At 40.8% G+C, this 25600-nt stretch overlaps 1 protein-coding gene across 3 annotated transcripts in view; it reads right to left on the bottom strand.

The window, feature by feature from the left end:
* FHIT (fragile histidine triad diadenosine triphosphatase) overlaps positions 1 to 25600 on the bottom strand; it is a 1786389-nt gene that overhangs the window by 1550564 nt on the left and 210225 nt on the right. For all 3 annotated transcript variants that reach the window (XM_075550745.1, XM_075550742.1, XM_075550743.1), the window contains exon 3: positions 10130 to 10163. The gene's annotated coding sequence lies outside the window, so the exon portion shown is untranslated. The remainder of the gene's footprint in view (positions 1 to 10129; positions 10164 to 25600) is intronic.

The raw sequence follows: 25600 nt of genomic DNA, 5'->3' as shown, positions 1-25600 counted from the left end.
CTTAATTGTTGTTAAATACTAGCAACACCTAAAGTTGATGTGCACCACGATTTAACACTCCGACAAAAGCCACCTGGAAAGAGTGTGGGATAAGAACCACCCCGGATTTGCGGCAATTGGAGGCAGAAGAGAGAGAGATTCGGTCGCCTCCCTGAGGGAAACACTGGGTAATGTTGATTCTGTAGATGAGCAAAGCGGTTACAACAACGGAAGAGAGTGATGCGTTCTTTTTTTTTTTACTGTGGGAGTTTGATTTTTCCAGTTATCTTAGATAATAGAAGGACGTAGAACTGAATAGTCCAGCATCACGCTAAAATTGTTTGAACTTACCTTCCCTGACCTCAAAAAATGAATAGCAAGTCAAGGGACAGTAGGTGGCTTCAAACTGGCACACAAACAACCAAACTTGAAGGCAAAAAAAATTCTCTGAATTAGCAACAACTGAATTCAGCCACACGAGAGAGCAAAAACACAGAGGGAATCATATTCTGGTCGCCGATACAAAAATTCGTGTTCTCTCTCACTCTTACACAAAAATCCTTTGTTTCCATAAGCTGTTATTTAGGAATAACAGGTAGGTAATTTTTAGTAATATTTCTTATCTAAGAAACCAAAGATCAACTGGCCTATCACAGTAAACATATAATTTAAAACAAAGGCAGTATTAATTTCTTAGAGGCCTGATACTCAAACTATCAAGTGGTTTCACTTATGAATGTATTAGAACACAGAATCTCGGGCTCCATCCTCAACCTCTGGAATCAGAATCTGCATTTTATAAGACCCCACCCCTGCCTCCACCTGATTACATATTAAAGAAGTACTGCTCTGGAGAGATATTCATTCAACAAATAAATAAATGTTCAAGGTCTGCATTAGCCAGCATAATAGCCAATACCTCCCTGTGATCATTTAAATCCATTTAAAACAGTAAAGTCAACTTCAGGCCTTCATTTGCACTAACCACATTTAAATGCTCAGCTTCCAGATTGAGCTACTGTCAACACAGAAAGTCTCTGGCCAGTACTTCTGGTCTAGATGCTATGGACATGACATTAACAATGGAGACAGAGATTCTTGGACTTAGAAGCTGAAATTCCAGTGGTCGGAGGCACATAATAAATAGTATGTTGGACAGTCGAATTCTAAGAGCAAAAAGAAAGAAAGCAGCAGTCTTAGAAGGGACCGTTAAATCTTAAATACGGTGCACCAAGTGGACGTTAAGGAAGCCTGATGGTACAAGGGTTAAGCCTTGGCATTAGGTCAGTGGTTTCAACCCACCAACCACTCTGTAAGAGAATACTATATTAGCTTTCTTCCATAGAGATCGCCACCTCAGAAAGCAGATGGGGCAATTCTACTCTCTCCTATTGGGTTGCTATGAGTTGGAATCCTGACTAAGGGGAAAGTGTGTGCAAAGGTCCTCCAGGGCTAAGAATCCCTTTTGGAAGAACAGCACTTTGCTGTCCATTGTAAAGGATCTGGCCTTTTCCTTGAAGTGAAATTGGGAGCCATTCAAGGCTCTGAAAAGGGAAGTGACATGTTTCAATACCATCTGTGGGAGGTACGGTTTTATGTCAACTTGGCTGGGCTATGTTGCTCAGTTGAGATCTAGAAATCCCCCTAGAGATCTCCTTGAGGATGGGGCCTAATTTCAATATGACCATATGTTGTAGAAACGCCTGCTTGATCTTTCCTGAATCTGGATTCTGCATCTGGCTCTTTGACCTTCTGTTCTCTGGACTGGAGTCCGCGGTCTGCTGTAATGCCTGCTATTACTGGGGGCTGCCAGCAGCCTGCCATCGGACTTGTCTTCTTGCTGACTTCGGATCCATTTGTCTCTGCAGCCGCCAGCTTGACCTGCTAACCTTGGGCTCATTTGCCACTGCAGCTGCAATCCTGTCATCTTGCTGCCCATCTTTGCTTCTTCAGACCTTTGAGCTACCTGAATCAAGACAAGCCTCCAACCTAACATCTGACTCACAAACTTGGAGGACATTTGCCCTTTTCTACAAAGTTTCCCCTTTCTGCAAATGTATTATGAGCCATGTCCTTGATATATATATAAACCCTTCTCTCTCTCTATGTGCATAAATAAATTTCACCAACTTTACTTCTCCGCAGAAACCAACTTAATACAGCATCTCAAAGTAATTTCAATTTAGCAAGGCAAATTCTTTGGCTGATGCTTGTTTTATTTCCCTCAACAAACTCCAAATTGTAATTGGGTGCATTGTCTGCACTGACAAAATGGTTCTGTTGAGAAGTTTTGATAACCACCAGTAGCCGGTTAACAACACACACACAGAAGGCATTAGAATATATCGTGGTTAAAGTCAGACTTCTTTTCAGTCTCCATTAATATGCAGAGCCACAAAGTCTTTCAGGTTGTCATCCAGAAGCTGGTGTCATATTTGCTACAAATATTCTGAACAGCTCTTGAGAAATGCAAATCAGAGTTGCCCATTTGCCCCTAAGGTAGAACTCCACCTAAGTGTCTCATCCTCAAGACTTGCTGATTACCTGTTATAAATGTACATAAATTTCTTGAAGACATGGAAATCTGTGAAATAGTTTCATACTTATCTTCCTTGGTAACCTCATACGTATCGATTTCACCTGCTCAAGTAATCATCCTAGTTAAATGTGGAAGCTTTGAATCGGAGGTATGGGGTCTGGTTTAGGTTTGATTTTCCACAATTTCTAGGCAGAGTGACACACTTTACCCACAATTGAGATGCTATGATTCTGCAGGTAGTACATCTGTACTTCTAAGAACTTGGAGTCACTATACCCTATCTACAAAACTGCCATCGCCAGCCTTAGGGTGCATGTTCACTAAAATAGCCACATGAAAGTTATATTGAACAGGCAATCCTATTCTGTGATGAAAGCCGTCGCCAGCAATTTATTCCCTGGGGACTCCTGCTAACTGTGATCCAGTCAGTTCTGACAGGAAAACAAAGTAAGGTCACCTTCAGTAAATTAAATCAAATAAACAATAAATCAAGGCACATTGGGTCACTGGGAACTAACTGCTCTGATACTCCCTGCAGGTGAGTGAATCGAGGAGCATTTCAATGTACCTGAGAATCATTGCACTATTGAGATACCAAACATAAGAGGAGACATCTCGTTAGCAGTCAAGTTTGCCACTGTGATTGGCAGGAATCTGAAAATGGTGCCGTTTCTGTATTACTCCGTTTCCTGAATAAACATGGACTGAAGACTCCATATAGTGAAGGCCAGTGCTAAATGCTACAGTTCTCTGTCCTCACGCAGATCACAGTGTTTCAGGACAGAGGTGTCTGTCACCCTTTTCATTTGAACCTCCTTGCGGAGTGGCTATGCATTTGGCTGCTAACTGCAAGGTCGGCAGTTAACAACCACTCCTAGGGAGAAAGACGGGGCTTTCTACTCCCCTTAAGAGTTCCACGCCTGGAAAGTCTCAGGGCAGTTCAGCCCTGTTTTATAGGGTTGCTCAGAGTCACTATCGACTCCATTGCATTGAGCGAGTAAGGAGTCACGATTAAGAACTTCAGCTAACCAACAATTTGGCAGTTTTGAACCCACCCTGTAGTTCCAAGGGAGAAAGGCCGGGCTCCCTGCTCCTCTCGAGGTTTACAGTCTGGAAAACCTTTAGGGGCCGTTCCATTCTGTCACATTGGGCCATTGTGCACTGGACTGGACTTATGGCTTTTGTTAAGTGTCTACTTCTGGTGTTGGACAAGGGATGCTTGTCAGGACACTGGTCCACAGGCCAAGCATGGCCTGTTCCTATTTTAAGACACGAAGTTTTGTTGGAGCACCGCCACTTGCATTCTCTTAAATATTCTCTATGACTCTGGGAGGGGTGGGTGTGGCACTACGAAAGCACAGTAGTTACTACAGAGACTGCATAGCACACAGAGAAGACGACCCTATGGATCTTGTTGAAAAGTCTGCCTATTCCCAAGCTAGGAGGGCAGGGATAGTTCTGCAAATTGTCCTCTCCCCCGTCATGCAGGGAATGGGGACTTGAGTCACAGCCTGTGGACCTCAGGCACTGTCACTCTCTGTCACTTGGGGGACTTGGGTGTTGCTATGACAATGAACAGATTTCAGCAGAGCTTCTAGACCAGCAGTTCTAAACCTGTGAGTCACGACCCCTTTGGGGGTCGAACTACCCTTTCACAGGGGTGGCCCGATTCTTAACAGTAGCAAAATTACAGTTAAGAAGGAGCAACGAAAATAATTTTATGGTCTGGGGGGTCACCGCAACAGGAGAAACTGTATTAAAGGGTTGTGGCCTTAGGAAGGTTGAGAACCACTGTTCTAGACTAAGAGAAACTAGAAAGAAAGGTCTAGTAACCTATTTCTGAGACTCAGCCATTGAAAACCCTTATGGCTCATAACAGTGTGCCACCCAGACCCACCCGCTCCCCACTCAATCATAGGAATGGACTTAGAATCAGGCAGCATTTCACTCCATTGTGCATGTGGTAACTACAAATCAAAGAGCAACTCAACTCAGCGAACAGTAAGAACAGCATCCTGATCTAGAGCTTCTGCCAATAGACCAGCCATTAGTCACCAGTGGCTAATAGCACTGGACATGGGGCTAGTCCATTAAGACAACCCAAAAATAGTACAGCAAAATTGACACGATAGTTTTGTAAGCTATCCAAAATGCACATATGAGAGAACTACAATAGTTATTGGGAAAAAGCTGAATTAAAAGATAATGGAATTTTTTTCTCTGAACCTTTCCAGCCCCCTCGTATGTCACTCGTTTGTTCAACTTAGTCAGAATCCATTCTGTTGCCTAAAACCAAAGAACTCTAATTGGTATAGCACTTCAGTATGTCAGTCAGGTAATCTGAGCTCTAATTCCAGGTCAGCTACTAATTAACTTCATCTTGTGAGAAATCACTTAAGCTAGCCAGGCTTCAGTTTCCTCAATTATAAAATAAAGGGTTTTGACAAAATTATTCCTAAGGGTTTAAAATTTCACAAATAACATAAGCTAACTAACATTTTTCAATCTCCTTTCTCAAATATTATCCTGGAAGAGATCATTTATATATATAAATATATATAATATAATGATGGTTTGATATCTTCCGAGTCAAAATTAAATGTGCAAGGTAGTTTCTTCTTTTGCTCCAATTGATCCTCCTGTCTTAGTCCTCTGACTCTTGAATACCAGATAAAATCCCAGCCAGGTCTTCAGTGCAAATCTTTGATGTTCTTTTTATTGGTTAACCACATATATACACATATGAGGGTCACTCATAAAGGACTGCTCCCAGGGTCCAGTTCGAGCATCCAAGGGTTTATTCCAAACAAATCGTATTGAAACGTACACTCAGTGGATGGATGCAGACAAGTTCTTCCCATGATGCACTTGGCACCGCCTCCCAGTGGCTTCCCAGGGAATCTGCTTGGCCAGTTCAATTCAAGGTGGAGAGGACAGTTCAAAAGGGAAATGGTGATAGATTTCCTCAAAGGACATAGGATGACCATTAAAAGTTATTGAGGTCACCTTGCCTTGTGGACCTGGTTGTACCAGAGGATGTACAGCGGTGCAGTGGGGACCTGGAGGCACAGGGAATCTAGGACAGACGAACCATTCAACACCAGCGGTGGGAGTGGCGACACCAGGAGGGAAGGGCATGTAGAAAGGGAGAACCGATCTCGGAGATCTATGTGTAACCTCCTCTCTGGGAGATTGTCAAGGGGGAGGCGGGTGAGGGGAGACGCCAGGGACTGTAAGATAAGATATAATAATTATTTATAAACTATCAAGGGACCAGGGGTGGGATCGGGGAGGGAGGGGGATGGGGGGAAAAAAAGGGAAACCGAGCTGATTCCAGGAACCCAAGTGGAAGGTGAATTATGAGAGTGACGAGTGCAACGAATGTATAAGGGTGCTTTGCTCATTTGATGTATGTACAGATTGTGATAAGAGACTTATGAGCCCCAATAAAAAGATTTAAAAAAAAAAGAAAATGATTAGGGCAAAGAATGTACGGATGTGCTTTATACAATTGATGTATGTATATGTATGGATTGTGATAAGAGTTGTATGAGCCCCTAATAAAATGTTAATTAATTAATTAATTAATTAATTAATTAATTTTTAAAAAGTTATTGAGAAGTTCGTGTCCTTTTTGTTTTTAATGGAGAATGGAGTTAGTGTGTACAAAGCCAGGGAAGCAGCACTGAGGAACTTTTGTGCGTCATGAGAACGCACCTGCTCATTCTTCCAGGGAAGCAGGGTCTGGTGCAGAGAATTTTAGAGGGAATCTTCCCCGACCCACCCTACATCCCTGATTTTTTCCCTCTTGTTTCCCTTGTTTTTTCTTTTGTTCTCAAAGTGTAAACACTTAAACGACACATGATTTGAGTCCTTTAAGGATGCAAAGCAGTCGCTATTTGACGTGGAGTAAATCAGAGAGCTCAGAATTAGAGAGACGGAAACACCACTTTCAGGAATGTATAGGCCTAGATAAAGGCGATATCAAGAAAGAATCGTTTCACATTTTGATATTTGTATTTAATAAAGGTTTCTATGATGTGTAGCCATAGTTTCTGACTTATCCTCCTATTTCTGTGTATGTTTGCGGGGTGTCCATAAAACAAAACACTTGCCAACTCAACACAATGGCATGGATTGCATTTATAATATGATAGGAATATTGTCATTCAGTGTGAACCTATCAGGGTTCACTGATATGAAAAGACAAATCACGTAAATGGTCAGTGATCATGCTCAAAATGTAAAGCTGCATCTAATTTTCCTTATGGCTGTGGAAAAGCGACCGCCCAATGGTGCTCCGGAAGTTCTTCTTGGGTCTCAAATGACTAGGCAACCATGTGCGTGAAGAGAGCTGAGATTGCTGCCTTGAGTAGAACGGTTTGTGCAATAGACTTAAAAAAAAATACGTTAAAACAATGGGTTCTCCCTGTTGTTTTATAAAGATACATGTTAAATTATTAAAAATATTAAAAGACACCAAGGAAAGAAAGACATTTGCCCCAAAAGCTACAAGAGCATTTTGTTGGGTAAGATGGAGAAGTTTATTAGGTCAACCCAGGTTCTAATATACTCTGATTATTGATTTAAAGCTGTTCACACAATAAATCACACAGCCCATGGAGGGTCCATTAGCTGAAAGTGAGAACACAAATCAATTATCTGAGAATTCTGGGCTTTCTCGGTGGCTTGTTACTTTAGAAGAACATTTTATTGGTATCACCGCCCAAATCATCATAGGTAGATTATAGATAAATAGACAGTCAGACTGGTGATAGACATAGGTGGGCAGTCTATACCAGGGGTCAGCAAACTATGACGCTCAAGCCATATGCAGCTCATTTGGTGTGTACATGTGGTTCTGAAATAAAATGGAAAAAAGTATATTATTCAGATAATGGTGATTTCACTTGTAAAAATTCACTATGGTTCCCAAATAATTTTTAAATTGCTGTGGAATTGTCTCTCCCATCTCTAAAATGTGCCGACTCCTGGTTTATACAACATTTTGACCATTTAGAGTGCACTATGAGGCCTCATCAGGTCCGGCGTCAGCGGGCTTCTAAGTCGAGGATCTGCCCAGAAGAGGGAATGTTACTTGACCTCGCTCTGTCTCAGATTCCAGTTTGTGTGGCAGTGATTACCATAGTGCTTCCCAAAGCTTACTACATATACAACATAAAAATAAGTGGTACATGCATAACTTCCTTTTTTGTTCTTTATTCTGCTTACAATTAGAGTTTAGTGCGGCAACAAGGATATAAATTCAGAGGTGCTTATGACGAGGTATGGGAGGCTCCGACTGAAGCCTAAAATGTGTGTGAAGTGATTGTCAACTGTGTGTCACGATAGCCCTTAGGAGAGAGTGTCACCAACAAACTAAAGGCTCCCCTGAAAACCAGAGCACGAGAGGAGTGAAAGACATGTCTGGGAGTGGGACTCCTGGTGAGTAATGCTTTGTTTCACCTTGAGCAGAAAGGTCATTTGCAATCCTCTGAGTGGAGCATCAGAACCTGACTGTTCCCCTTAAATGTCCGCAGTAAGCCCTTGCTTAAAGAGTAAACCCATGAACACTCAGGTGTCAAGTTTCAATTCATAGCAACTCTCCAGGACAGAGCAGAGTACCCCAGAGGGCTTCACAGGCTGGAATCTACATACCATATACACTCGAGTATAAGCTGACCCGCCCATCAGCTGAGCCACCGAATTCTACCACAAACTGCATTAAAAAATGTGCTGAAACACTCGGCTTAGATACGAGTATACACAGTATCTTCTTCCTGCGAAGTGGCTTCAAACCACCAATCCTTAGTTAGAAGCCAAGTGCTTAGCCATATAGCTCTTCATCTTTAATAACAATACTTCATATTTATTATAAAGAATCAGTGCAAGAACTCTTCAAAAATGTCATGTTACGGGAAAGGTTTTGGATTAGAAACTTCTCAAGAGAAGCAAAACTTAAGAGATTTCTTTGTATGACCTCAAACATTTATTGAATCACCACAAAAGCGCTCACCACTCACAAAGCCCAGAGGCATAATGGCTGCCAGCACTTACCATAGCTCATTACCAGAATCAAGTTTCACCCACACAGGGATTTTCTTCACCTTTTTAAAAAGTAAACTTAGGCTGGAAGTACTCTTGAGGATCAGCAATGTCAGTGCAAATCTTATTTGGCAGAAAGAGCAATTTAAGAAAAATGGATACGTTTATAAACTACCACTTTATTTGTCCATTCAAAATGATCATCGGTTTATCAAGTCCCATGGGGAAAGGTATATTCTTATGAGTTAGACTCTCTACTTTGTTAAATAACAAACCAATAAGGCCATGACCCCTGCTTTCCTTAGACCTTCCATGTTAATATATTGATATGATTCAAATAAAGCATCACTGGAGCATCTTTTTAGTTGTTGATCTTTCACTCGGTTAAGGGGTTTAAAGAGAAGTTCAGCAGACCCAGTGTGGCCTGAGGGCCAGGTGTAGTAGAGATGTGTGTGGTATCAGTTACTACTCTGTAAGATTTCATTCATGAGGTATGGATATTACCGTCATCAGCATGCCTCTCCTGCTCAACTGTCTTCCAGGAAAGCAGATGGCGATGCGATTATACAGGATTCCTCCTCAAGGAAGAAGCTGTACCTCTCCTCACTGCCACGGACTCCTCGATGCCTCCTCACAGTGACCCTGTGGCTTTCTGAGCCTGTAACGTTTTAGAGGAGTAGAAAGCACTGTCTTGGGCCCAGCCTTGTCCAAATGCCTCTTGGTAGCTCAGTGGGGAAGGAGCATGTGAGTAACTCAGGGATAGAGTACAGAGCAATTCGGACTTCCTCTCCTTGCCAGCAATTAGGACTACCCTACCTTGAGGACTTCTCTTACCCACCCTGGAGTGTGTCTTGCTCAGTGGATGCAACAAATTGGTTTATAATTTACTAAAACAAGCTTAAATACCTTCATGTAAGAACCAAAGGAACATCCTAAATCTTCCCCTCCCGTGAGATGAGGATTGAGTCTGTATTAAGATGTCTCTTAACTGATCTCCAGCAAGCAACACGACTGTACCTTCTTCTATCTATGTGTGATCAATCTTTTTTTATGCTTAGCATAATTTATAGTTTTTCAGATATCTGACAAACTCACAGTTGCTGGTACCTATTTTTTCTCCTAACAAAGATAGAAACGCCAATCTGAAATGCGTAGAAAGATATTATCATATAAAAAAGAAATAAAGCCACTCCATCTAAGGGTCATTGATCACTTATCTCCTTTTATGCCTTTGCATGAAAACATTAGTTCTTTTGAACCAGTAAAACACATTTAATGAGCTGGAATAAAAGCTTGAAGATATAATAAAGACAATTATAATGTGATGATGACAAAAATTTAATTACAGAAATATTCATACATTTCTTGAATGTATAGCATTTAACATCAGAGAAACTGAAAACGATTCACCAAAGGGCTAGATAAATTCCTTCCCTCAGACATTTATTATTTTTCTTGAGTTGAGACTACTTGTATCTACTGATGTGGTCATATGACTGAGCTTCAGCCAATAGAACATGTGCTGATTCTGGGTCAAAATGTTTAGAAAATGGTATATTGTCTTACCTTCCACTGTCTGGATGCAGATAACACAGCAGACCTGGAAGAAGACAGAGCAAAATGGTAAATGCTTAGATTCCTGAATCATCCTGGAGGAAAACTTCTTCAGCAAGAGGAATAACACCAAACTAATATGTGAGTCAGAAGTTAGCTTCCATTTTGATTAAGCAGTATTATGGTTTTATTTTAACTCTGTGCTAAAATCGTGGCTGTCACTGTAATTAATTAATGCAGTCAGTTAAGTGGACAAAAGCACAGGTTCTACCTGGAACATCTTGTCAGAAATATGAAAATGAACGAAAGGTCATTGGATTGTGTCAATACAGAAATATTTGAAGATAAAATCCTACAGTGGATATGGAAAAGTGTATACCCATTAGAAGTGAAGGAAGAAACGCACACAGAAACTTGTACAACAATGTCCATTGTAGCACGTTTCATGATCACCACAAGGTGGAAACAAGCAAAATGCCCACTGACATCTGAATGGAGAAACAAAATGCGATATGTGCTGATGCACGCCATAATAGAAGAACCTTGAAAACCTAATGCTGAGCAAAAATATCAGTTATCAGAGACAAATACTGTATGGTTGCAACTACTGATACTGGGTGATGAGTACATGAGCATACATTATGCTATTAGCTCTACTTTTAGGCATTTTTAAAATTTTCCATTATATAATAAACCTTTAAGGCTTAAAATCATTTTTAGTTCTCAGAATTTTGGGAGAACCTGCAAAAAATAAGCTTCATTTTTCTGAACTCTATGACAAAAATGAGGGCGATAATGATCGAGATGGCAGATAAAGCCATGCATTTCTCCTAACTGAACTACAATATAGTTTCTGGAATTTTCTCCCAAGCCACCAACACCATTCTGAGAATTCTGAGATTGGCACTTTCACTGAACGAACCAATTAGCAACAACTGGAGGATTAAACGCTCAGTTACTCACCAAAAGGTTGGTCGTTGGAACCCACTCAGGGGCTACGCAACAACCACAGCAAAAATCCGGACAGTTGACTTACTGCCTCAAACATTACAGCTTGGACAACCCTACGGGAGACAGTCCAGCTATGCTGAGGCTGCTCGGTGTTGAAATCAAATCAATGGCACCTAACACCAGCGCCTAACCACAATTCTGAATCAACTTTGAGATAGATCTCAGTTTTGGAAATTAAAATGCAAAAGGGGGGCATACATGAAAAGTTCTTAGATATGGAGCAGGTGAGGAATGAGATGTGGAGATGTTGTGACAGAACTAAAATGTTAAAAATAGCATCAATAAGTCCAGACAGAAGCAGCAGACCAGCTGCGTGATCCAAGGAGTATACATAATAAAATCCAAATCTAGCTATGGAATGGTATCCAAGCTTACATTCTGTACACTTAGTTTGCAGAAGATTATGGATAGCAGTCGAATCCCAAATTCTATTTGAAAGGCCCGCACATGGTTTAAGCCTCCCAGGAACCCCATCTGACCACAGTCCAGGCATGTAAAGAGCCTTGCTTTCGAACACAGAGCATTTCAAGGTCAATTATGGCAGCTGTAGCTAGGTTAAAATGGACCACCTTATCATTTGATCTCCTTCTTGAACTGTTTTAAAATGTGTTCCAATTCTCTTTCATTCCGATTGAAGATTTTCTTTGTTTTATTTTTGTCATTGTTGGCGGTTTTTTGTTTCTTGTTTTTCTTTTATCTATTTCTCTGTACATGAAATCCAGGATTGGCAGATCTATAGAGACAGTAACTGGATTGATAATTGCCCTGGAGTATGGCAGGGGAGGATGGGGAAAGTGGTGAGTTAACAACAACAACTGCAAGAAAAAAGAAAATGTTCTGAAATTGATTGTGGTGATGACTGCACAACTCTTCCTACTATGATTGAATGACTGGATTGTATAATGTGTAAACTGCATGCCAATAAAACTGTTTTTTGAAAAATAAGGAAGTTACAGAACATGATCTGTATCATCAGGATGCTTGGTTCTCAAATGCTCTGGTCCAAGAAAATGTAGAAATAAATGTCTATTAAAATAAGAGACAAACCAAAAGTAAAAAAGAAAAAATAAGAGAGAAAAGACTCCACAAAAAAAAAAAAAGAAAAGAAAAGTTAATGGACTTTTCCTGCACACTTTTGGAGCCCCCTGTGTTTCCAAGTTTCAGGGAGCAGGTGGTGGACATCTTCGCCTGACCATTGTTTTCTTGCCACCCAGCCCGTTTCATCTACCCTGGCTCACTCTTCTTTACGGTGCTTTATGCCACAACTTGACGCTGTTCTGTTTATTTCTCTCTCTAACTACCCACTAACTTTCACAAAGTTGGAATTTCGCCCTTTAGGTCACTGACTTAAGACCTAGAGCAGGAAGTGACAGATAGTAAGTGGTCAATAAATATTTTTTGAAATAAAAAAATAGTGTGGAGGAAAATGACATTTTTTAAATGGCTATAGGAACTCCATTTGTAGACTTTACGTAATCAACTGCCTGTTGTTCTTGGGTCATTTTAGTACACATGTCTAACAGACTAAAACCCCTACATTTTTCTAGGAGTTGTATTCAGCTGCCACTGGGTGAGCAAATGGCAGGCCCTCCAAATATTTTTGATAGATGTTCCATGGATAAGTGATAAACATGCACAGGGTAAGTAAAAAAATGAAATATACCATGTGAAAAATAAGCATCTGTTGGGTGGGGGAGGCTAATAACTTTCTATACAATTCTAGAATCTAATTTGAGGGAATATATCAAGGAGTTACAAGTGAGCATTTTTATCCAAGTAGAGTCAAAATTTATGAGGCAAGGTGAAAGGTACACTGCATCTAATGATGAGTAAGGATGCACATCTGCTTGATGGAGATGCTCGCTACCCACAAGTCCCAGTAATTCCATAGGCCTCCAGAGCACAAGAGATGTAATCTTTGAGAAAGTTTTCCTCCAAGTCCATGTCCTGAGTGAGCTGTGTAAATATGCAATCTGCTATTGAGAGGGTTTGCATCTTATTTCCTAATACTCTTTAGATAATATCAAAGAATATATAAATTCTACTTAATAACTTATGACATAGATGATAGATAGATAGATAGACAGATGGATAGATAGATAGTCAGATAATCTTAACACAGAATGAGCAGTGCACTCCCGTTTCTTCCAGGGCTGCCTATGCCAACTGTATCCTAGCATCCAGTGGCCATGGAGTTTTTACCTGTAATACTTCAATCAACCTTAACAACACTTGTGACAAGGATTGCACTATCATATCCATATTTCTAAGACTGGTGCATATGAAGCTTTAAGGCCATTGGTAATGAGATCATGTCCAACAGCCAGTAACCAGCATATCCAAGCTTCACACGTACACTCTAAAAATATTCATCCAAGTACCAGCTATCTATGAAAAACCAATGCTTGTGATTTTAACCTTAACTACACCAGTGTTTTGCAAATGATCTTTGAGGAAATATCATGCTTTCTCCCAATCTTAGGGTAATAACTTTAGGAAATACAATTAAAATGAATTATTAACAAACAGGAAAGAAAGGTAAGGGCATTTTAAAATGGAAGTCTAAATGTGTAATTATTAAATTTGACACATAAATGTACTCTATTGAATTATATGTAAGTTCCCAAGTCCTTATTCTTAATTTCTATGCTTATTTGGTCACAGAATACAAGGAGTAAAAAAAAAAGGGAAAAAGTTCTGCTGGGTGGAGCTTTCAGAGTATGCATTTTCCCACTAGGCGAGCATCAAGCGTATTGCTCTGTTCATGCACCCAGTGGGAAGGCTCTCTATGGTCACAGTGAATGTTTTCTTAAACCAGTTTTGCTCAAACCTCATTTTTTTGTGATAGTAGAGTTGGGACAACAGTGTGTGGCTATGAAATTTTGTTTCCTGCTCAGAAAAAAATATCACAAAAACTGTTGTGATGTTGAACACAGATTACAAGGACAGCATTAGGCATTCTGTGATGCTCCCCTCCTCCCTGCACCATCATGGTCCTAATCCTAGCTTGCAAGTCGGGCTAGACCAGAAGATGTGCACTGGAACAGATAGGAACTGGAAACACAGGGAATCCAGGGTGGACGATCCCTTCAGGACCAGTGGTGAGAGTGGTGATACTGGGAATGTAGAGGGAGGGTGGGTTGAAAAGGGGGAACCGATTACAAGGATCTACATGTGACCTCCTCCCTGGGGGACGGACAACAGAAAAGGGGGTGAAGGGAGACATCGGACAGGGCAAGATATGACAAAATAATAATTTATAAATTATTGAGGGCTCATGAGGGAGGGAGTAGCGGGGAGGGAGGGGAAAAAATGAGGAACTGATGCCAGGGGCTTAAGTAGAGAGCAAATGTTTTGAGAATGAAGAGGACAATGAATGTACAGATGTGCTTTACACAATTGATGTATGTATGGATTATGATGAGTTGTATGAGCCCCTAATAAAATGATTTTTTTAAAGAAAATAGAGGAAAGAACTAGGAGGAAAACTAGGGGGACATTTATAGAGGTACAAACAGGCATATACATATGTAAATATATTAATATATAATGATAGGGATATAGGTTTATGGACATATACGTTATGTATTAAGATAGCAGATGAACATATGGCCTCTACACAAGTCCTCCCTCAATGCAAGAACACTTTGTTCTAATAACCTAGCATTCTATGATGCTCACCTTCCCAACATGATTGCTGAAGACAAAATGCATGCATAAGCAAATGTGGTGAAGAAAGCTGATGGTGCTCAGATATTACAAGATATAGTGTTTGGGGTCTTAAAGGATTGAAGTTAAACAAGCAGTCATCTGGCAGGGAAGCAACAAAGCCCACATGGAAGCACACCAACACATGTTATCATAAGGTATTGACAGTATCAGGCATCAGAAGACCCAAAACAAACAATCATTTTGATGCGAATGAAGTGGGTGGAAATGGAGACCCAAAGCTCATCTGTAGACAATTTGGCATCCCCTCACAGAAGGGTCATAAGGAAGGGATGAGCAAGTCAGGGTGCAGTACAGCAATGACGAAACACACACATTCCTCTAGTTCTTTCATGCTTCTGCCCGCAACCCCACTCATATGACCCCAGTTCTATCCTACAAATCTGGCTAGACCAGAGCATATACATTGGTACAGATAAAAGTTCTCAACAAACAGAGTTCAGGGCAGATAAGTAAACCCCTGGGGACCAATACTGAGAGTAGCGGTGCCATGAGGGTAGGGGGAAGGTGGGGGGAGAAAAGGGGAACTGATCGCAATGACCAAAGTACAACCCCCCCCAACCCCATGGGGATGAACAACAGAAACGAAGGTAAAGGGAGACAGCAGATAGTGTAAAATATGAAATTAAAAATAATTTCTAAATTATCAAGGGTTCACAAGGGTAGGGGAGGAGAGGGTGAAAGAGGAGCTGATACCAAGAGCTTAAGTTGGAAGAAAATGTTTTGAAAATAATGATGGCAACATATGTACAAATGTGCTTGATACAACTGATGTATGGATTGGCATAAGAGCTATAAGAGCCCCCAATAAAATTATTTATTTAAAAAAAATTTTTAAAGATTGCTGAAGACAAAATGGGTGTAAAAGCAAATGTGGTGAAGAAAGCTAATAGTGACCAGCTATCAAAAGATACAGCATCTAGCATCTTTAAGGCTTGAAGATAAACAAGCAGCCATCTAGCTGAGAAGCAACCAAGCCCACATGGAAGAAGCACACCAGCCTGTGTCATCATGAGGTGTCAATGGGATCAGGTATCACGTATCAAAGACCCATAACAAAAAATTATATCAATGTGAATGAGGGGGAGGGTAAAGTGGAGACTCAACACATAACCTCTTCCCAGGGGGGCAAACAACAGAAAAGTGGGTGAAGGGAGACATCAGACAGTTTAAGACATGAAAAACATAATAATTTATAAATTATCAAAGGTTCATGGGGAAAGTGAGCTGATACCAAGGGCTCAAGTAGTAACAAAATGTTTTGAAGATGATGGCAACATAGGTACATATGTGCTTGACACAATGGATGGATGATGGATTGTGATGAGTGGTAAGAGCCTCCAGTAGAATGATTTGAAGTACAGGTCTATGGGGAACGCTCAAGTACATGAGTGGTTTCTCATTTCAAAAAAGGTGATATTTGAGTGATGATAAACCTCATTCTGGACATCCATCAACTTCCCAAATGGACGAAATGCTGACAAAATGCGTGCGCTCGTGCGCACAGACCTACAAGCGACCATTGAAGAGACGGGGGTTATCTGGATGATCTTGGTGCTTGGTTCAGAGAATTTTAATAGAAAGATTTGGGAATGAGCAGGGTCACTGCAAAATTTGTGCCCCGGGTTCCGTACATATGAGGGCTGGAGGTACAGGGAATCCAGGGTGGATGATACCTTCAGGACCAAGGGAGTGAGGGGCAATGCTGGGAGAGTGGAGGGTGAGTGGGTTGGAAAGGGGGAACTGATTACAAGGATCCACATGTGACCTCTTCCCTGGGAGAGGGACAGCAGAGAAGGGGGGGAAGGGAGACTCCGGATAGGGCAAGATATGACAAAATAACGATGTATAAATTACCAAGGTCACATGAGGGAGGGGGGAAAGGGGAGGGAGGGGAAAAAAAAGAGGACCTGATGCAAGGGGCTTAAGTGGAGAGCAAATGCCTTGAGAATGATTGGGGCAGGGAATGTATGGATGTGCTTTATACAATTGATGTATGTATATGTATGGATTGTGATAAGAGTTGTATGAGTCCCTAATAAAATGTAAAAAAAGAAAAGAGGAGAAAAAAATGATTAGGGCAAAGACTACAGATGTGCTTTATACAATTGATGTATGTATATGTATGAACTGTGATAAGAGTTGTATGAGCCCCTAATAAATTGTTAAAAAAAAAACATGCCGTGTTTTGAAAGAACAACTCTGAAGTGACCCAGACTTTTTCTAAGGTCATTACTGATAAGGAGACATGGTGCCAATCTTAAGATCCAGAAAGCAAACATCAATCAAGTCAGTGGAAGATGCCATCATCATCTTGCTAAAAAAAAAGCTCATCAGGTGAAATCAAAGATCAAGACAATGCTCCTTTGTTTGTTTGTTTTTTAATTGTGAGGGGGATAGATTATTTGGAGTTCTTTCCATCAGATCAGATGGTTAATCAAGCTTTCTATGTAGAGGGCCTGAAGATTGTGTAACAGTGTGCAACCAAAAAGGGCCTCATTTGTAGCATATGGGGGACTGGTTTTGCCACCACCGAAAATGCACCTGCTCACGCAGCCATCTCAGCGTGCTAGTTTTGGGCAAAAACTGCATACCCCTCTTGCCCACACAACTTAATCACCTGACCTCAATCCATGCAACTTTTTGTTTCCATGAATGCAGAGGGATATGAAAGAACATGATCTGACAACGTAGAAAAGGTGAAGAAAAAAACACAAGGGAGTGCTATCAGCCATCAAAACAGATGAGTATGAAAATGTCTCTAAGAATGGAATCACAGATTTGACAATGTAGTCAGTGTAATGGAGAATACTTTGAATGTGATAAGGTTGTTTTGTAGAAAACTTTAAATACATAGCTTTGAAAAACAAACACTCTGGTTTTTAGGGGGTGCCCACTCATTTGTGAACAGGCATCAGGGAAAAGATTATCATTTGAAGAGGGCTTTTATGGAAGATTGTTGTGCCTATGTTTCCAAAGAACACTGTTTATACACTAAGGTTCGAGGTGTCATCAGAATGCTTAAGTGGTACAAATGGTTATGAAATATGCTGCAAAACATAAGTTTGAACCTTCAAGTCCACCCACGGATGCCAAGTTAGAAAAGACTTGAAAATCTACTTCCCAAAACAAGCCACTGAGAAATCATCATAGTATAGTTCTGCGGTGACACATGGGGGTCATCATGGGTTAATGTCAAACCCATAGGTTTCCAGGGCAATAGTCTTCACGTCTTTCTCTTCTGGAATAGCTGGTGGGTTCCTATGGCCCACCTTAACCACTGCACCACTAGGGCTCGCTATCAACTCAACAGCAACTGTTTCTGTTTATCTGTTTGTGTTTAAGTTCCTACCATCTCTTGAGAAGACGGTATTTTTTTCTAATTGGAATGACTGTGAGCTTTTTCTTCAGTGCTAAAAATATGTGTCCAAGTACCAGATACAGTATACCAGGTTAAAAAAAACTACAGAAAATATGTGTTACTTTAGGATATACCTGCCTGCGTGTTTTGATTAATGTTACAGAGAAACTGTGAGAATCTGAAATACATTTTCTTGCCAAGAGATCACTGAATGATAGTGGAGACAGAGAGAGGATAAAGACACCAGAGGATTCCCTCCCACCCTCCACAGGGAAGGACTCGCTTTCAAATCCTTCCTGAAAAGCGAGTGGCCATTGGAAAACTGAAAAATAAGCAATGAAGAGATCTCCAATATAAGGTGACACACAGACCCTTCAGCCCACAAGACCTCTTGAAAAGTCCTCAGAACGCAGATGGTACCTGCAGTACAGTCGCACAGAAAAATGTATCCTGGGAAGAGAGAGGTAGGTGGGAAGGGGCCAAAGGGGCACGGAATGTTGTAATCCTTTCTAAAGTTCTAAGTTTCAAAAAAAAAAAAAAGACAGCATAGCTTCTGTGGCCCTGGTATGAGTGGATGGGCTGAACCCACCGCTTCTCTGGCTGCTCAAGAAATTAGTGAGGGAGGGCAAGGAAGGGTGAGATACGGAGGAGAGAAATTAGGAGACAGGAGTCAGCAATCCAGCACACGCCCAATCTGAAGGAAACAATTAGAAACTGGCACGGGTCCCAAATCAATAAGCGGAGGTGACTGCAGACAGTGAGCAGAATGGCAAGCAATGAAAATGAAGGTAACTCAGCACAGGGGATGGCGAGGCTCTTCATTGTCGGTCTGGCTGAGGAAAGGGTCGGTCCCTGGAGGCTGGGAAAGACATGTCTGAACAGGTCTCACCGCTGGCTTGGTCCTCAGGTTGCAGCCCGAGCACATAAACAGTACGAGTGTGTCTTTCCCCAGCACTTGGAGAAGCAGTTCTTCTCACAGCTCATCTTGTCAAGTCTCAGGTACAGTCCCATCAGGAAAAATATTCCCCACAGAATACACAAAGAGCTGTGGGACCGCATTTCCCATTACCTCTAATGGAGGCTGTGCTAATAAATTCCCCGCTCTGGAAGGAACAGGTGTAATTCAGTAATGTAACTATAATTGAGTGATGTCAACTGAATGTAATTTGTAATGTTTTTCTAACAAATTATCTCATTTTGGGGAGATGGGGAGAGAGGGTATGATATCTGTGATTCCATGTGAAAAGTTGTTTGAAAAGGCTGACATATAGTGCTAATGATAAAATCTTTAATTGATGGAAATGTTAATAGTAACATGGGCTAAGAATTATCTGAGCTGATTCTTCATTCACAATTAACCTTTTCAGTGCAACAAGCTTTAGTTTTCAATGGACAAATGTTTTGCTTTTGTGATAGCTGGTCCACAGATATTTGTGTATTTCATCATTATGATTAAGATTATTCTGAGAGGTTCTTTATGAACCTGTTAGTTAGTCATTAATTTCTCTGAACAGGTCCCCAAGTTTGGCCCATATGTTGCCATCTCTGTTCCTCTGACAAGGCTAGTCTTCTTGTCTGGACTGCCTGCTGTGCCCCTTCCACGCCCCATACAATCCCTGCAGATGCTACTTGGTGAACACAGCAAGGTGGGCTGGGCTGCCCACTCAAAAGGGCAACCTTCTTATGCTTTGTGAGGTTCCAGGCATGTGGCATTGGGCCATTGGGCCCTTTACTCTATGACTGGGGTTTCCTAAAAGCAGTGGGTAGAATAGGTTTGGCAGCCCTGTGTGGGCTTCCACAGTGGAGGATCGAAGGAATAGGGCTGGCACGAACAGCCTTAATCCCAGAGTGCTCGCCTCAGAGCACAGCAGCCACACCACCACCAAGACCTTTGTTTTTCCTCTAAAAATGTGAAAATATAAATTTAGTGGGTAGTGGTGCCTCCAAGGGAACCCAAGTGGGTGCTCTTCTGTTCCTCTCCCCCCTGCCTGCTTACTGCTCCTACTTAAGAGTCTGGTGACACTGACGTTTAGCTACCACTTCTGTTCCCTTTCAGCTCTATTCCAGAAGGCACTACGTCATCAGGCCTGCTTCTTCCTCCTGCTCCAGGAGCTTTCCAGAAGTACAGTTGGAATTCACCTCTGGAGTCCCATACATTGGAATGGCTTGATGCCAGCAAGCTTGTTTTTATTTGTTTGGTTGTTTGTGTGTGTTTGCTTGGTTGTGTGTTTTAGTAGCAAGTTCTTAGTACTCCAAATCTGATGAAAGAATAAATGAGTAGCTGAACAGATGAAAAAAACCCACAAAACCTTATCTTTGTGTCTTTCTCTTTTTGTCATCTCCATCAGATTGTGATCCGATGGCAGCACATTCCTCACTGCAGCCACTATGATATCTAACTAGAGGTCTGTGCACAATGGAGATCAGCAATCCTGTCAGCTTGGTGGCACAGTTGTTAAGCGGTTGTCTACCAACCAAACGGTCAGCAGTTGGAACTGACCAGCTGTTCTGCAGAAGAAAGACATGGTAATCAGCTTCCATAAAGCTTCCATAAACCCTTTAGGACAGTTTTACGCTGTCTTATAGTGTTTGGTGGGTTTTTTTTGGTTATTTTTATTGTTACTGTTTTGTGTAGGTTTGGGTTGTTGGGGTTTTTTTTGTGGTTCTTGGGGGTAGAAAGTCAAACCTGGTCAAATGAAGTTGAATTATAATAACATCAGGTTTTTCATAGAATATTTAGTCTCCAAAGCTTTACCGTCCACTATTCATTAATTTCCACAAAGCTCCCACCAAGTACCTGTCACTGTACAGAACATTGTGGAAACTGAAGTGAATGATACTTAAAACCAAGTACTCTACAGATTCAGGGAAGTGATCCCCATTTGTAATGGCATTTCTACAATCCCATCAGGTACAGTGAGGATTATAGAGGTTACTTAAACGCAGGCACTGTCCTCAATGAGGTCAGGGCCTAGGGAAGTGGAGGGAGATTTTTTAAATGAAGAAAAATAGTATCAGGAGGTAACTTTGGTTCTAATAAAAACTTTTGGTGTCCTAATAAAATGTGGGGACAGACTTAGCGGGAATGGTTTCTAAATTGAATCTTACCAAAATGAAGATTGGAATTAGAGATCAAGCAAGAAGAGAATGGGAGTGTAAGGCTGGACATTCCTTGGTGCGACAGATTTTTATTGAGCACCTACTGTGACCAGTCACTATCTGAGGTATTAGAAGCACTCCGAGTAGATGCTAACTCACAATGACGCTAAAGGACAGGGTAGAGCTACCAACTGTGAATTTCCGAGACTATAACTCTACAGGAGTAGAAGACCCTGTCTTCCTCCTAAGGAATGACTGGTAGATTTGAGCTGCTGATGCTGCAGTTAGCAGCCCATGCATAACCACTGCAGTACCAGGGCTCCCTATTAGGAATAGAATGGTCAGTAGATCGAAGTCAATTCTCTAATAGAACTCTTCCATTCCAACAGGCAGACATATAAATGCAAACAAACAACCATGTCAAATGATGATGAGTGCCTTTTGGAGAAAAGCATGGCAAAGTACAGAGCAGGGTTGCGGGGCAGGGGCAGTCTGCTTTAGGCCATGACGCCGAACAAAGATCTGAAGGAAGTAAAAGAATGAGCCAAGTGAGCACTCTTTGCACAGGAGGCATTTCCTTCCAAAGGAATAAGAATAGCATTCCTAGCCACAGAGAAGGGAAGTCTGGAGGATAGTTTCTCAAACTGGCATCTTTGACATGTTCTTGGGGAACGTAGATGCTCTTGGTAAGAATTTTAAAAATATGGTTTAGATGATTCTCATTTAGATGTAGTCTAGACATTTCAGCTACTTGACACCTAAAATAGGGATGTTTTTATGTGTTTTTGTCATGTGAAACCCAGGATTGATGAACCTATAAGGAGAGCAAGTAGAATAAGGGTTTCAGAGGGGGGGGGGCACAGGGTGGCAGTGGAGTTAAACGGAGACAATATCAAGGAGTCCAGGAAGAAAAAGAATGTTTTGAAACTTATTATGACTGCAATTATATAATTCTGCTGGATGCGATTGAACTATGGAATTATATATGTATTAACTCCCAATTAATAACAAATATTTTTAAAATAGGAATACTTGCCCGAAATTTCTTTGCCTATGTTAGCATTTGTGTTTATCTCTGTGGTGATATCAGGGAATACCATTTTAATTGTTGCGAGCCAAAATGAAAAGAGGCTGGCTTATTAAATAAAAGTTGAAAGTGTTTCAGGAATTGAGAGATCACACAACTCAGGCAAACACAAGTGTGACAAGCTTAGCAGAACCTTTGATATAGCAGACATCTCAGATTGATATTTCCAGAGACTAATTCTGTTTAAACAAAACAACACCTTCCATTATGTTAAATTAACATTGGTAATTTGATATGGCTTTGTCATTTTGATGGCATTTAATTTATGAATGTGTTGATTTCGTGTTTGCATAAGAATTATACACATACGGGGACCTCAAGACAATATTCCGGGGGACACTAGGTCAATTCGTATGACGTAGTCCACAAAGATAATGTTCTACCTTGATGAGTAGTATCCGGGGTCTTAAAAGCTTGTGAGCAGTCAACTAAGGTGTAATAACTGGCCTCTCTCCATCCAGACCAAACAAGAGTGAAGAAAATTGAAGATATACGGGAGCAATCAGTTCAATGAACTAATCATGTGAACCACAACCATAGTCACAACCATAATCAACCATAATCACAACCACAACTTCCACAACCATAATCCTAGAACTAGGTAGTGCCCAGCCAGCAGTACAAATTGCTCTGAAAAGGATAACATTTCAAGGTCTTGAAGAAACAGGGAGAAAAATAGAGAACAAAATTGAAAATTATATAAAAGATTAGTGATCAGATAAAGACTGGTGACACCTTAGCGACTATGGCACTTTGTCATCCTTTGGTCTAGACCTAAACTCGCCCCCACGGCTCAAATCCTAGCCAAATAGACAAGTCTATAAGAGGAACAATAATAATGATGAAGCATGTACTCCTTATAATAATCAACTATTTGAGATAAGAAAAGACAGCATTTGCCCAGGAACGGAGTTCAGAGGTCAGGAAATGCTAGAAGAGAGGGAGAAATGGCAATGGCATGGAATAAGTGATATTTCATTGTGAGGATTGCGATCAGTGACATGAAATACAATGTGTATGAATTTGTTGAATAGAAAACTGATCTGTTCTGTAACCCTTCACCTAATTCACAAAGAATAGTTAAAAAAAATAAGAGTTACACACATACAAGTTGATACCTGTACATAAAATATAGAAGTTTGATGTGATTATATGTTTAAGTAAAAGAATAGTCAAATTAAGACCAAATTAAGACAATATTCAGGTATCATTAAAAAAATGTTTATGGCAGCCATTCAGTACCACAAGCTTGATATCAGATAAAATAAAATAAATTCAAACACATTGCCACTGAATGGACTCCCACTCCTAGGGACCGTGAAGGACAGGGTAGGATAGCCCCTGTGGGGCAGCCGAGACATAACTCTTTACAGGAAGAGAAAGCCCTGTCTTTCTCCCACCAAGCCATTAGTGCTTTCAAACTGCTGAGCACCCCGAGGTGGCATCAGGGAAAGATGGTGTTAAAAGCAGCCTTTGTCTTTCAGGACCAGCACCAGGTAAGCGCTTCCAGTGGGTTCCAAGGATTTAAGGTAAGTGCCCCCAAAGAAAAAGAGGTAAATGTTTGTTAGACAAAACTAAAAAATCAGATATACCCAACCGCTGTAACTTTTCTTCTCTCTACACTAAGGAGCACAAAGGCTCTAATTTATGTAGCATATAGGTTAATCCTCCTTCAGAGCATCAAGCCCACTGGAACATTAAACGTGGCAAAGTATGTGGGGGAAAGAGAGTGGGTGAAGAAGCTCTAATTAAAGGTTCACTGCTCTCTGATGGCAGATTAATCGCAAAGCCAGATGAAGAGTCAAGCTTCACTAAAAATGCAAAATAAATCTAGCCAACCATATTTCACCTGGAAACAAAAGTTTTTCTCACAACATGAGGCAGTTCTATGTCCAGAAAGTGAACAAGGCAACTGCCTGGAAAGATCCTTGGTTCATAGATGTTTTTCATAATAGTAGCAGAGAGCTGACGCCTGAAATTAGGTTGCTGGGAGTTCAAGCATCACCTGCAGCAGAGAACAACTCTGAGACCAGCTCACATTGTTTACCACGGCAAAAAAAGATCAAGACTAAAAATAACATCCATGCTATAAAGTTTCAGAAATGATTCAATGAGCTAATCCACATAGACCACTTAGAAAGAGCACCATAAATGTAAGGCATGGTTTTTATGATGGCAAAGGTATATTGTTTTATAAATAGATCTCCATCAATTACCCAGTAAGCTGCTCTATGGCCCTGGAGATTGCATGCTAGAATTCTGCAAGACTAATGATTTCCTCATTGCAAACAAAATCTTCCATCATGGCTACAGTACACATGGATCCTGCCAAATAGAATATGCAGCAAATTGACTATTCAGAGGGAAGAGATGGTGGAGAAGCTCAAGATCACCAGCCAAAAAAATGGTCATGGGTCAACTGTGGAATAGACCACTCATTGTCCAAATGAAAGTTCAGATTGAAGCTGAAGAATTTAAAATAAGTCCTTGATAGCAGAAATAAGACCTTGAGTATATCCTGAATTTAGAGACTATCTCAAGAACAGATTAGATGCAGGGAGCACTAATGACATACTAGATGGGTGAGGTGACATTAAGAACATCACACATGAAGAAAGCAACAAGTCATTAAAAAGCAGTAAAGAAAAAAACAGACTAAAGTGGATGTCAGATGAGACATTGAAACTTTTCTTGAATGTCAAGTAGGTAAAGCTACTATATAAGACAAAGTAAAACTTCCCCTTTGAGTTCCTGAGACTGTAATTCTTTATGGGAGTAGAAAGCTCCGTCTTTTTCACAAGGAATGGCTGGTGGTTTTCCACTGCCGACCCCGTGGTTAGCAGTCCAATGTGTCACCATTACGCACCAGGGCTCTTAAAGCAAGCAGTGTGATGAAGTCAAAGGGTTAAACAGAACATTTTGAAAGGCAAGTCAAGAAGATAAAGTAATGTATTACAATGAAGTGTGCAAAAATTTGGAATTAGAAAGCCAAAGGGGGAGATATGCTGAGCATATCTCAAGCTGAAAGAACTGAAGAAACAATTCAAGCTTCAGGTTGCAATGTTGAAGGATTCTAGAAGGGAAACATTGAATGACTCAGGAAGCATCAAGAAATGATGGAAGAAATACACAGAATCACTGAACCAAAAAGAACTGGTTGATAGTCAATCAATTCAAGAGCTAGCATATGATCAAG

The sequence above is a fragment of the Tenrec ecaudatus genome, chromosome 5 (assembly GCF_050624435.1).
Source record: "Tenrec ecaudatus isolate mTenEca1 chromosome 5, mTenEca1.hap1, whole genome shotgun sequence".
Taxonomy (NCBI): Eukaryota; Metazoa; Chordata; class Mammalia; order Afrosoricida; family Tenrecidae; genus Tenrec; species Tenrec ecaudatus.
The sequence above is the reverse complement of the archived record's forward strand: the minus strand, read 5'-3'. Positions and strand labels throughout refer to the sequence as shown.